The sequence below is a fragment of the Chiloscyllium plagiosum genome, chromosome 20 (assembly GCF_004010195.1).
Source record: "Chiloscyllium plagiosum isolate BGI_BamShark_2017 chromosome 20, ASM401019v2, whole genome shotgun sequence".
Lineage (NCBI taxonomy): Eukaryota > Metazoa > Chordata > Chondrichthyes > Orectolobiformes > Hemiscylliidae > Chiloscyllium > Chiloscyllium plagiosum.
In genome coordinates, this window is record NC_057729.1 from 38,732,957 (window position 1) to 38,747,169 (window position 14,213).

General features: G+C 38.8%; 1 protein-coding gene across 2 annotated transcripts in view; it reads right to left on the reverse strand.

Moving 5' to 3' along the window:
* Positions 1-14,213, reverse strand: part of LOC122560184 (rho GTPase-activating protein 40-like) — a 133,836-nt gene that overhangs the window by 85,469 nt on the left and 34,154 nt on the right. Inside the window, exon 2 of one of the 2 annotated variants that reach the window (XM_043710572.1) lies at positions 9,058-9,214. The exons of the other annotated variant lie outside the window; for it this stretch is intronic. The gene's annotated coding sequence lies outside the window, so the exon portion shown is untranslated. The remainder of the gene's footprint in view (positions 1-9,057; positions 9,215-14,213) is intronic. 2 annotated transcript variants of the gene reach the window in all.

A 14,213-nucleotide genomic window follows, 5' to 3' on the forward strand; every position in this document is an offset into this window, starting at 1 on the left:
TGCAAAAGGTAGATGGAGGTGGGGAGAAGGCGACGTGTCAGATTGAAGGGTGGAGTGGATAGGTGGAAGGAAGATGGACAGATAGGACAAGAGGGCAGTGCAGAGTTGGAGGGTTGGATCTGGGATAAGGTTAGGGGAGGGGAGATCAGGAAACTGGTGAAATCAACACTGATGTCATGTGATTGGAGGGTTCCTCCAGACGTCAGGTGACTAGAATTTTGCAGTGGAGGAGACCTAGGACTTGCATGTCCTTGGCAGAGTGGAAGGGGAGTTGAAGTTTGGTCACAGGATGATGGCATTGATTGGTGCATGTGTCCTGGAGATGTTCTCTGAAATGTTCCGCAAGTTGGCATCCTGTCTCCCTAACGTCGTGGAGACCACATTGAGAGCACCAGATATACTAGATGATGTGTGTGGAAGTGCAGGAAAGCCTCTGCCAGATGGGGAAGGATCCTTTATGGCCTTGGTGGGACGTGAGGGGAGAGGAGTGGTGCAGGTTTTATACCTCTTGCAAGGAAAGGTGCCGGGAATGGAGGGTGTGTTGGCGGGGGGCATGGACCTCACGAGGGAGTCACGGAGGGAATGGTCTCTGCAGAATGCTTAAAGGGTAGGGAGGGAAATATATCCCTGGTGGCGGGGTCTGACTGTAGGTGGCGGAAATGGTGAAGGATGATGCGTTGTTACCAGAGGTTGGTGGGGTGGAAGTGAGGACCGGGGCGGTTCTGTCCTTGTTGCGATTGGAGGGATGGGGTTCAAAGGCGGAGGTGCGGGAAATGGAGGAGGTGCGCTGGAAGGCATTGTTGACCACCTGGGAGGGGAAATTGCGATCCTTGAAGAAAGAAGCCATTTGGGATTTTCTGGATTGGATTGGTCCAAGATATTTACTGCCTAATTTTAAATGTCTAATATTTGGATATGCTGTAAAGTAAATTTGCATCAGGGATCATACAAAAATTATGCAGTAGGGAACAAAGTACATAGGCTGTTAATATAGTTTCTTAGTGGCTGCTAACATTTATAAACTCAGATAATAAAACAACAAATTTACCATTTCATGAAAATCCGAGCTCTTATGTTTAGATATTTCAATAAACATTGATGATAAAGGCTGCAGTAACCTACTGTCATCATCACAAATTCACTGTTCTTTTCCAGTCTTTCAGTGAAACTATTTTATTATTTTGTCTAGTAAATTGTAAGATTTCCGACAATACTGCAATTTGTTACTGTTTTCAGTCTACAGCATATGATTTATCACTGGAAGAATTTATGTGTTGCTTTTATTGTTCTTTCTATGTAATACTATGACTGGAACCCGTGCGAGTTTATAAACCTGGGTGAGGTGGGTGAATTGGCTCCACTTCATATGACCTCTTCCTCAGTCGGTCACAACAACATTCCTTTAAAAAGTGGCTTCGCTGGTGAAATGCTTTCAGCAATCAGAGAGGGTTATTTCTTTTTATTCTCACATGCACGAGTCACCTGTGGGATCTCTCTGCTGTGGCCCTTCACAGACACCTTAGCACATTGAAACGTCAAACACAGGTTAAACACACTAGCACACAGAGACTGCGAGTCCTGTTGGTTTCAAACTCTTTTTCAAACATAAATATGTCTTTCAACCCGAAAACTGCCTTTCACCTCACATCAGGATTGCAGACTGGGATACAAGCCACAGAAAATCACATTCCAATTTTATTTTTTTTAAATAAAATCTCTCCTTTATAAGTGTTGTTGGCTGATGTTCTCTTGATACTCCATGGGTACATTCCAAAGTTACAGGAGGATTTTAACCATGAAATCTATATCTTCAGCCGTCTTTTGGTTGCAAATCATTTTTCTTAAAGCCGCATGTTGAATTTAAATGTTCAAAATATCCATAAGTGTTTTGGGGGTAGGATCCATTTTCATGTTATTAAGGAGTGTTTATGTTCTCACCCATAGATTGATTTGTGCCATTTTAGTATTTTCCAGAAGCAAGCTTTTGTGAATTTTAAGTAAAAGGTTAGACTGAATGTTTAAAATGTAACATCTCACTCACATAAAACAATGAAACTACAATATATGATTGTCTCTGTCTCTTTCATGTCAGGTCTGCAGTTTCTTAGATGAGTTGAAACTTTGATTGTAAAGCAGAGGTTCCTTAATAGGTTGCAAGGCTTATTGCAGTCAAATCTCCAGGAGTCTGGTTCTCAGGTAAACTTGAAGTTGGAACTGGTCAGAGGGAGTGCTTCTTCCAATTCAACAGTATTGCACTTTATTATTTTGTCTGTCTAGTTCATTTGCAACTAGTTTGATGATTCTCTGAGGGAATTCTGTCTTTCTGCAGATTTTACTTCTGCTGTTAGATTAAAAGCAGTAAACAAAAAGAAAAATTCCCATCTTCTGGACTTGAAAAAGTTCAAAGCCCTTTATCCAAATAAAGTTATGCATCTTGTTTACACGTCCCACGTTGTTACTTGATATTTTAGATGCACCCATCCCATTTTGGATATTGGAAACCATTATTACAAAATGAAACATTGGTGGGGTTAATTCACATTCATTTAACATCCATAAAGGTTCAATGTGTCTTTTGTCCATGGTGAAACTGAAGAATGAGCTGGCTAGAATATTACAAGTCTCTTGTTAATGATCTATCCATAAACAATGGGGTGTGTGAATTCCTACATGGTTGTGAACAGGCAAACTTAATCAAGTGTTTGCTTGAGACTCAAGACTGCCTGGGTCTCAAAATGCTAAATGTCACATGGTTTGCAACAACTTTTTTAGATCCCTGTTTAAATATTTAAATTAGAGCTAAAAAGATCATAATATATTGAGGAATGACTGATATTTTTGTTGTTGTTCTCATTAACCTCTTTAGCCTGGTCTCCAATTGTTTTGATCTAATGTGAACTATCCCAAGATGCTAATTTCTGAATGGAAGTTAAAATTAACAAATCTTTTAACAGGCTATGGATAACTAAATGAAGCAAGATTAGAAGCAGCCAATACTTTTTTACATGTAAAGCATTGATGCATTTCTTCCTTTGGGAGATTAGCCATCACAGTAACATTCTGTCCCAGCTCCCAGAAACTTATTATGTTTACTAACAATTTGTTAGAGGCAGTTGACTTCACCATTTGCCCATGTTAGACTCAACATCAACTGATATGTCGGTATATTCATAAACACATCAGGGAACTATCTATAATTAGCAATGATGAAAAAAGATTTCTCATGCAAGGTTTTGTGTCTGCATGAGTATATGAAATTATATGAAAAATTTACTGATTTTCTGAACCTTCATTTTCAATCATATTGTATTATGCATCATATAATCGATTAGTTCAAAGAAATTGAATCATCTCTCCAACTTTCATAAGCAATACCTGGGATCTTTATGAGTAAATGCATTGGATTGATGCAATTTTTTTCTGATTATTCATCACAGAAACAAGCATGAACACAAAAAAAATGTACTCTTGATTCTCCCAAAAGAAAATATGAAAATAAATATTGTGATACTGCACTCTTTACACAGTTTATTGCATGACAGGAATACATATCAGACATTCAGCTGTAAACACACCTATTTTGAGTCCGACACAATTTTTTGATTAAGTGGTGTTTATACACTAGGTACAAAGAAGCAAGTAAAGTTGACCTGATCCATATCAATCATTATAGTCCTAAGCATAAGTGAGACATGAGTAATGGTTCTCCTGCTGGAACATTATCACTTCCATAGAAAAGGCACAGGAACACAATGGCATTAATTGATTTCACATATTTTTCTGAGTTTTCCAACACACAATATCCCATTCCCCCACCATTAGACCTTCCCCCATTATTCCCAAAATGTCACAGAAAATATCCATTCACCTACAGCAGAACTGACTGAACAGAAATGCATTGTTTCAGGTTTATGATTTTCTCCTGCAATGATAAGTTAAAGTCCTTTTCCACAACATGTCCTTTATTCTTCCCAAATTTTCAATGCCAGATTTAATGTATATGTCCTATAGTTCAAGGATTAAACTCGCTCCACCACCAATGCTCAGTAGCAGCAATGTGTGCCACCTACAAGCTGCACTGCAGAAATTTGCCAAGGATCGTTAGATAGCACTCCCCAAACCATAACGATAATCATCCTGAATGACAAGGGCAGCAAATACATGGGAACACCACCACCATCTGCAGGTTCCCTTCGAAGCCACACATTCTGGAATTCCCTCCCTAGGGGCATTGTGCGTCCACCTACAGCACATGGACTGCAGCAGTTCAAGAATTCAGCTAACCACAACCTTCTCAAGGGCAACTAGAGACAGTCAATAAATATTGGCCAGCAAAACCCATGTCGCACAAGAAAATAATTTTTTAAAAAGTCTAAAAGCCTCTTCATTCCCACTACTGTATATCTTGAGGAACTCCAAGGTATTGTATAGCAACTCTATCAAAAATAGCAGACTGAATCTTGTATTTTTAACCTAAGTCCCAGTTGCATTGAGATTTTGGAGGGTTTATTGCTGAGAGGTTTGGTGCATTTTCTCATCCTATCTTACAGTTCCCGCATAATTACCTAACATGCCAATTCAAAGTGTTTCATATATGATTCCCTCCTCATCTTATCATGCACCATTCCCACAATAACCCATTATTCAGCGGATATCCCAGAAGTCACTGATATCCCTTATGCCCATATCATGTTCATAGACATTGCGTGTGTGGGGCCCATGCCAAAGGAAAAAGTCCAAGATATTGGTGTCCATTGTCCAGCATGGAGATCATCCAGAGGGAGCAGTGAGCTAAATCCACTATGTGCTTGCTCTGATTCCTTTGTTGAGAGTTCCCAATGCCACACTTGTTTGGTACAATAGGAGTGTGAATATTAATTAGGCTGTTTGCGAGGCATTGCACAATCAATAATGATCATAATTTGACAATGCTGGATTTGACAGAATCCTGTCTCACTGCTTGTGAGCAGCATAAAGATGGAACTAGATAACATCAATGTTGAGATGAGCTTCGGCACATGTGATGCCCAATTCTTCCACAAAGCTTGCTTTGGTCCCCATTGCTCAGATCCTTATAAGATTCTACACATGACTTCGACCAATTGTTTTTGAAAATGGAGTTGTAATTCAGAGAACTGGAGAACAATCTTCTTAATATTAAAGTCTCTCATCATTATTCCTCACAACAAGATAAATATAGGCCATTCTCACTGCGCTTCAGGTATTCAGAAAAGTAAGACATAGCTTTCACATAATCATTTATAGCAATTCTGTGCAACATGAGTAACAGGCAGCAAGACTGGATAAGAAATACTTAATAAATAATGGCCTAATTTTAAATCTATTCAGACACATTTATGTCCGGTAATTATCGGATGAAACTTGGTCCATTAGTTGTGAATCTTGTGGCTCAGAAAAATCACCTTTAATCACTGAGAATTGCTTGAAATTTTGCCTCCAGTTCATGAAAATAGGCATGATTAGAAAGTTTACAGATGACACTAAAATAGGCAGTAACATGGACATGAGGAAAGTTATTCAAAATTGCAGCAGGACCTTGATCTGCTGAGGAAGTGGGCCAAGAAATGGCAAATGGAGTTTGATATAGCTAAGTGTGAGGTCTTGCATTTTGGAAAGTCAAATCAAGGTAGGAGTTTCCTGATGAATGGTAAGGCTTTAAGGAGTATGGTGGAACAGGGGGACCTTGGAGTTCAGGTGCATGGTTCTCTGACAGTGGAGTCACAGGTAGGCAGGGCAGTGAAGAAGGCTTTTGACACACTGGCCTTCATCAGTCAGGGCATTGAATAAAGAAGTTAGGAAGTTATGTTGCAGTTGTACAGGACATTGTTGAGGCCGCACTTGGAATATTGTGGTCAGTTTTGGTCACCTTGCTATACAAAGGATGTTATTAAACTAGAAAGAGTGCAAAAGAAATTTACAAGAATGTTGCCAGGACTCAATGGTCTGAGTCATAGGGAGAGGTTGGACAAGCGAGGACATTTTTCTTTAGAGCATAGGAGACTGAGGGGGAATCTCATAGAAGTGTATAAGATCATGAGAGGCATGGACAGGGTGAATGCACTCAGTCTTTTTCCCAGGGTTGGAGAATCAAGGACTAGAGGGCATCGGTTAGAGAGGAAAGAATAAAAGGAACCTGAGGGCCACAGAGAGTGGTAAGCATATGGAATGAGCTGCCAGTGGAAGTGGTTGAGACGGGTACATGAACAACATTTTAAAGGTATTTGAACAAATACATGATAGGAAAGGTTTAGAAGGTTATGGACCAAGTGCAGGGAAATGTGGTTAGCGTTGATGGACATTTGTTCAGCAAGGTCCAGTTTGAGGCAACGGCCTGTTTCCATGCTGTAGGACTGTATGACCCTGTGACTCTATGTCTCTAGCTCTTATGTCCACAAGATAATTTGATGCAATAGTATGGATAAGCTAGAAGATATTCTGGTAAAATAGAAAAAATATAAATGTCTCAAAAACTTCTTCCGCCTGACTAGAGTGAGCCTCCAAGTTACCAAAACAACATTTGTAATCCTGGGTTATTTGCAAACTCATATATATATTCAACAAGCACCAGCAAGATGTAAATGCTGGAAACACGTAAGGTCCTCCAATTCCTCAAAGCTTTCTGACAGACATGCTACACTGGTGCCCTTGCTGAATCCTGCCCTTGCTGAATCCTTTATCAACAATACCTTGGGGATTAACATTAATCAGAAGTTTAATTGGAGCAGTCCTAATAACATTGTGGCTACAAGATCAGGTCAGAGACTTGGCATATTGCAGTGAACATCACATCTCCTGCCTCCCCAAAGTCTGTTCACTATTTATAAGACACAAGTCAGGTGTGTGATTGGATACACTTCAGTTTTTGGATGAATGCAGTTCCAATCACACTCCAGAAACTCAATAATCATCCAAAACAAAGTATCATCACTTGATCATCATCCCATCAAACACCTTAAGCACTCATACTTCCGCCAATATCGCTGAGTGACAGCTAACCACAACCGGCACTGCAGCGATTTGCCAAGGCTACCTCGATTGCACTTTCCACAAGATGAGCGTGGTGGCTCAGTGGTTAGCACTGTTGCCTCCCAGCGTCATGGACCCGGGTTTGATTCCAGCCTCAGGCCACTGTCTGTGTGGAGTTTGAACATTCTCCCCGTGTCTGCGTGGGTTTCCTCCAGGAGCTCCAGTTACCTCCCACAGTCCAAGATGTGCTGTTCAGGTGAATTGGCAATACTAAATTGCCCATAGTGTTCAGATATATGGAGGTTAGGTGCATTAGTCAGGGGAAATATAAAGCAATAGAGTAGGGGAACGGGTCTGGGTGGGATAATCTTTGGAAGGTCAGTGTGGACTTGCTGGGCCAAATGGCCTGTTTCCACACTGCAGGGATGCTATGATCTCTGACCCTTGGCATCCAATGTAGACAGCTGACCACATGGGCCATTGTATGAAAAGGAAGATAATGGAGAACCTTGGATGGGAAACTGAATTAAGTACTGCTCCTCCTCACCCATAAATAGTATTTTGAAGGCACTTACCTACTCTCTGAAACTGCCCTTGGCTCATTTCATCTGCTAGACATTTCCCCAGGCCGCATGCTGTAAAATCTCCAGAATAAGTCAAGATTTTCAGCCTCAGGAAAACATTTACGTTGTAAATCTACTGCTTGCCCTCAATGCAGTCTCCATAATTCTTAGATATATGATAGAATATGGGGAGAAAGTGTTGGAAGCAGGTTGGGGCTGAGCTTGATGCCTTCAACATTTTAACATCTAGATCAGAAGCATCCTAAACAGTTCTATGTATAATTCAGATCACTAAGCCTTCACACATTTCCAAGTGAATTCTCCGTCCTGTAAATACCTCTACTAACCACTTGAGACCTCGTTATTTTTCCTTTTGGATTAGAGAACAGCATGGTTGCAGGGATGTATCGCTGAGGCTGCATAAGGTTCTAGTCAGACCACATTTGAAATATTGTGGGCAGTTTTGGACCCTGTATTTAGGGAAAGATGTGCTGGTCTTGCAGGAGGTTCAGAGAAGATTCAGAAGAATGGTCCGAGGAATGAAGGACTTGTCATCTGAAGAGCAGTGAGGAATCTGCATCTGTATTTCGTGGAGTCTAGAAGACTGAGAGGGGAATCACATTGAAACTTACAGAATGCTGAGAGACCTGGATGAATGGACATAAAGAAAATGTTTCCACCAGTAGAAGAGACTAGGACCAGGTATAGACACAGAGTGAAAGAACAACCTTTTAGAATTGAGATGAGGAGGAATTTCTTCAGCCATAGGGTGGTGAATCTGTGGAACTAATTGCCACAAAAGGCGGTGCAGGTCAAGTGTTTGAGTGTATTTAACACCAAGATATATAGACCATTGATTAGTGGGAGGATCAAAGGTTTGAAGAGAAGGCAGGAGAATCGGATTGAGAAACATATCACCCGTGATTGAATGGTGGAGCACACTCAATGTGTCGAATGGCCTAATTCTGCTCCTATAACGTATAATCTTATAACAATTCATCATTGAAAATTTACCCTCATGAATCAAACTTATAGAGAATGCAGTATTGGAAAAAGCAGTAGAACATTAAAAAAAAATAAACAATTGAGCCATTAGCAACAGATTAGACAGCACATAAATATAGGGCATCTAATAATCAGTATGTATATCAAAAATAAGTGGAGCAATGCAATAACATGTCTACCTGAGAGGACAATCCTTCTTCCACTTCATCAAAATCTCAAGTTAACAGTGATGTTCAAGATATTAATACAATAAAAACTATTTGACAAAAATTGAACTGTAATAGAAAAACAAGATACTGGAAGTACACCAAAGAAATCAGTATCAAAAAATAAAGTTAAAAATCACACAAGACCAAGTTATAGTCCAACAGGTTTATTTGGAAGTACTACCTTTCAGAGCACTGCTCCTTCATCAGGTAACTAGTGGGGCAGGATCATAAGACACAGAATTTATAGCAAAAGATTACAGTGTCACACAACTAAAATGATATACTGAACAAACCTAGGTTGCTGTTAAGTCTTTCATCCTTTAGAATGGGTTGCTTGGTTTCGAAAACGTTCCATGCTCGTCCAACTTTGTAAATTGTTAATGACGGTGTTTTTACAATAAATTTTGCAGATCAGGAAGTAGAGCAGGCTGTCAAATACATAATAGCTTCCTGTATTCCAAAAATACAAGGCATTATAGAAGACAGACTTTAGAGATAGCCAATCACAATTCCAATACAGTTCTTTCAAAGGAAGTTGTGAATTAAGAAACAGGTCATTTTTTATGCTTCTTGCAAAATGAATCATATGCTATATTTACATGCAGGCTGCAAGTGATAACTTGCCATTGCAACACAATGAAACCCTGCAGAAAGTTAACATCAGCAATAAGGAAAAATGTGTCCGCTCTGAACCTTGAGCCACTCATTTGATCATTACTCCTCAGTGCAATGAAAATCCATCAGAATGGCACAAATACTGTGAGCTTTGGAGCATTAATTGCCTGTTATCTCCTTTCATCTTCAATTCCCTTTCATCCACACTGATCAAAGAAGCAATATTCTACTTTGAATTATGACTAAACCTCTCTAAAATAACACATTGATTAAACAAAATGTTAATTTTTGGAATAATGCTCAATCAGATCAGGTCAAAACTCGGTGCAGTGGGCAGCTGGCAAGGCTAGGCATCATTTCACAACTGAAAATGAACAAATATTATTCAACACATAATTCATTGGAACAGACAACCTAACAAATTTATTCAAAATTAAACAGAAGCATTAAAAAGATATTACTCTGTTTTATATTGTGATGTTTGAACTCTGAGGCTTTGTGCTTCGGGTTCTATATGAACCAGAGCAGATAACCTGTTTACTGAAGCCTGTTTTAAGCAAACGTTCTCATCTTAATTCTCACAAAGCAGTCTGAGGTTCTTGTTTTCTCTCTACAACTTGCAAGAGGTAAGATTCAACATATATCCTTTGAGTATAGGAGTTGGGAAGTCATGTTGATGTTGTACAGGACATTGGTGAGGCCTTTTCTGAAATACTGTGTCCAGTTCTGACCACGCAGTTATAGGAAGGATATTATCAAGCTGGAGAGGGTTCAGAAGAGATTTACCAGGATGTTGTCGGGTATGGAGGGTATGAGTTACAAAGAAAGGCTGGATAGGATGGGATTTTTTTTCCACTGGAGGGTAGGAGATTGAGAGGTGACCTCATAGCAGTTTGTAAAGTAATGAGGGGTATAGATAGACTTAATGGTAGTTGTCTTTTCCCGAGGATGGGGATTTCAAGACGAGAGGGCACATTTTAAAGGTGAGAGGAGAGGCTTAAAAAAGATACGAGGGGCAATTCTTTTACACAGCAGTTGGTTTGCATGTGGAATAAACTTCCTGAGAAAGTGCTGGATGTCGGTACAACTACAGCATTTCAAAGACCTTTGGATAAGTACATGAATAGGAAGGTTTGGAAGAATATGGGCTAGGCGCAGGCAGGTGGGACTAGTTTAGTTTGGGATTATATTCAGCATGGACTGGTTGAATCGGAGGGTCTGTTTCTATGCTGTATGACCTTATGACTATACATTACTAATTGCAATAGGAACAGAAGTACTGAGCAATAGTGGACAAAAGCACGTCTTCACGTGAAATCATGACTCCCAATAAAATAGTATTATAGAAATAAAATAAATACAGGCAACCAGTTTGCTCGTTCCTGTCTGGTAGGAAATAAAATTGAAAAAGAAAGTAACACAGGGATGTCATTTTATGCTACTGTTCAAGAATAATAGATAGTATCATTGCTGAGTCATGCTGATTAATCTGTTAGAACTGAAATATAAGATGATATTTCTTAGTTTAGTGCTCTCCGTGCTAAGTATGAAACCACACAGATTAGGAAACCTTTGCAGGGAAGTATTCTCACAAAGAAATTGAGTGGATCCACCAACATGAATCACCCTTGGTACATTTCAAAGTTTACACTACACTAACTCTAATGTCGATAGGATAAAAATAATTTAAATACCCTCCCACAAGGGCACCAAAGGGTCGGAATCCATTTGAAATTCTTTGGTTTTATTTATCAGATAATATTTATCATGAAGGACATACTATAAACTTTTAATGTAAACCTGATGAAGCACCTCAGAGTGCCACATATTACTGTATGTGAGAAGAAACTGAATTGTATTTCATGTAATATCAAATTTGTACTGTAATGTACTTTTGAATGTTATGAACAAGTATATTTTTGCAAAAGAAAATTCTTTCATTATCTGTTTACAGTACCAACCAGATTTTGCCTTATCAATTATTATGTCTATATATTTATATTGGAGCTATTTAAGTACATTTGTCATGTAATATTTGCCATGTTTCACAGACAGAAGTGCCATGATACCAAAACTCTCAGGAGAGCGATCAAAACCATAACGATTTACCAAAGACAGTCCCTACTATAAATATGACACAGGAACTTACATAAATTTGAAATATAGAATTTAGAACGGATTTGATGACTTTCAAATGGATATTGGATTATGGCTAAGTACCCTGGTCCAATTATTCCAACTACACACTCAGGTCAGTTAGACACAATAGCTTGCATGGATAACAACAGAAAATTTGCCATTACCTCAATCTGTTGATAACATGGAAAGCCAAAAATGATACCAGAAATGGGAGCTCTGGTAGCAGCAGTTACAGTGCTATAGAGTAGCTTCAGATTTTTGTACATGAATAAGCAGCATCATTATATCAGCAGTTTTAAAAAATATATTGCAGGTCTAATAGCTGATGATATTCTGGTGAGACAAAGCATGGAAGAAATACCAGAGTCTGATATAATGATTAAAGCATTCAATACACATTTCAACCCTAAAAAAAATGTAGTTGCACAATGGGTGAGATTTAATCAGTAATGGGAACATTGAAGAAAATCAACAGGCACCATTGTAATGCATTTATAACCTAGCACAGTGTTCTTGATTCTGAGCTTTGAAGAATAAATTACTTAGAGACCATCTATAGTAGTTGATGTGAAAGATGAGAAGTTAATCAGATTTTCTTTGGTCCAAGGAGAATTCAATTTTGGAGCGGACAATCTAATTCACTACACTGGCAAGGAAAAGGGGTTTAAAATCAGTCAGTACCGCAAGGAAACAGAGGAGATTCTCTTGATATGTTTTGGTTGCTGGGCCAAAGCTAGCATTGTTACTCTACCAAGCACCTATAAAACCAACAGGAATCCAACACCATCAACTCTTTTTGGAAGTAAAGATGTAGCTCCAAAATGAATCACAGGCACAGCAAATGCCCAGCAAGGGATTCAGAATGCTATAAAGGTGGCCAGTTAGGACACTTTAAAACATATTGTAAGATAGAAGGACGGGTAGTTTTGAGGAGGCAGGAGGCTGCAGACAGACTTGGACAGGTGAGGAGAGTGGGCAAAGAAGTGGCAGATGGGATATAAAGTGGGAATATGTGAGGTTATGCAGTTTGGTAGGAAGAAGAGACACAGACTATTTTCTAAATGGGAAAGACTTCAGAAATCTGTTGGGAGTACTTACAAAAAGTGCTTTTGGGTTCTGTATAATGGATTTTGTTTTGTTTTGGAATTTGCAAAAGTGAGTTGTGGGATTAATGGGATTATATGTTTTTGTCTTTTATTGTTCAAACAAAATCTACAACATTGTGTGCTTATTTTTCAGTAAAAGACAACCTCACTGGTATACAAAATATGATCGATCAAGCCAGATTTTGATCTGGGATCAGACTTGTCCAATAATAACACCAGTTGACCATAGATCAAGGCTTTGCTATTTTCATTCTTCAATACTGTTAAAATAGAACCCATATTTGATTGGCTTTCCCTATTACCCATCAAATTTATATCCTTTTTTTGTAGTTTATTTGTGAGGACTCAAATCCCTCCATGCTGCACCTTTCTGTTCATATATAGTGAAAGTATACACTCATTAATCTCAAAACATTCTTTTATACATTTAAAAAGAAGCAAAATGGCTTTTGTATAAGACCTAAAACACGTCCCTGATGCATTACCAAACCACCACTCATACCATACTCACTCCAGAATCCCTGTATCTAATACTTTGGTATGTTTAAGTAACTTGTGACTTCAGCTTATAGACTGGGACAGCAGATAGCTGCAGCATGGATATATCATGCACCTGAGCTTTAAATGTACTCAGTTTTAAGTAACGTCTTTAGGATTTTATCCTGACACCTCTGGTCCAGGACTACTTGTAGCTCTTCACTCTAAGGTAATCTAGTTCATAACACATTCTTCCCTTTAAATAAGCAAAAGTCTACACATCCATTTTTTTTTCAAGGACTACTCCAAACTCAAAATAAAGCTAACAAAAAACTCTCTCTCTAAACTCTGGGTATTTCTTTTAAGCTTAAAAAAATAAATCTCTCTTATCCTCTACTGAAAACAACAAATGTTGGAGATCACAGCGAATCGGGCGGCATCCATGGAGAGAAAGCAAACTAACGTTCTGAGTCTAGATGACTCTTCATCAGCATGTTTGGTTTTCAGTTCAGATTTCAGTATCTACAGTCATTTGCTCCTCTTCTGTCCTCGAAACTGGAGATTGTTTATCTTATTAGGTTGTACACAACAATGTACACAGAAACATATCAATTCTAAAACCACACCTCAAAACCTGCTTTAAAAGAAATCACTATGGCTACAGAAATATTTACAAGTTAATCATTAATATCAGAAGCACAGAAAACTCATTGTTTACACTTAAAAACCAGAAATCAAACTTACAAGAAGTAATATTAAAATATATATCCATCCCACAGTTAACATGCATCAACATGTCACATACGCTAGTTATGCACTCCTCCACAGCGACCAGCATGTGCAGCAGTGATTGTTCCTCAGGTTCTAACAACACTTTTCTTTTGAATATGTCCTTACAAATACCGGGATGTTTTACCCGAATTGCAGTTGCTGGTGAAATCACTCTCCTAATAACAACAAGAGGCCTCTTTTTCCCCTCTGCTTCACCAACTCCACCATCCTCACAAATTCTATTTACAAAGTTCCATTTGTCCTTTCCTCAAATAAAGTTAATTGCCATAGTATAGCAGGTAAGTAATTGCAGCACAAGGAGACTCTGCAACATTACATGT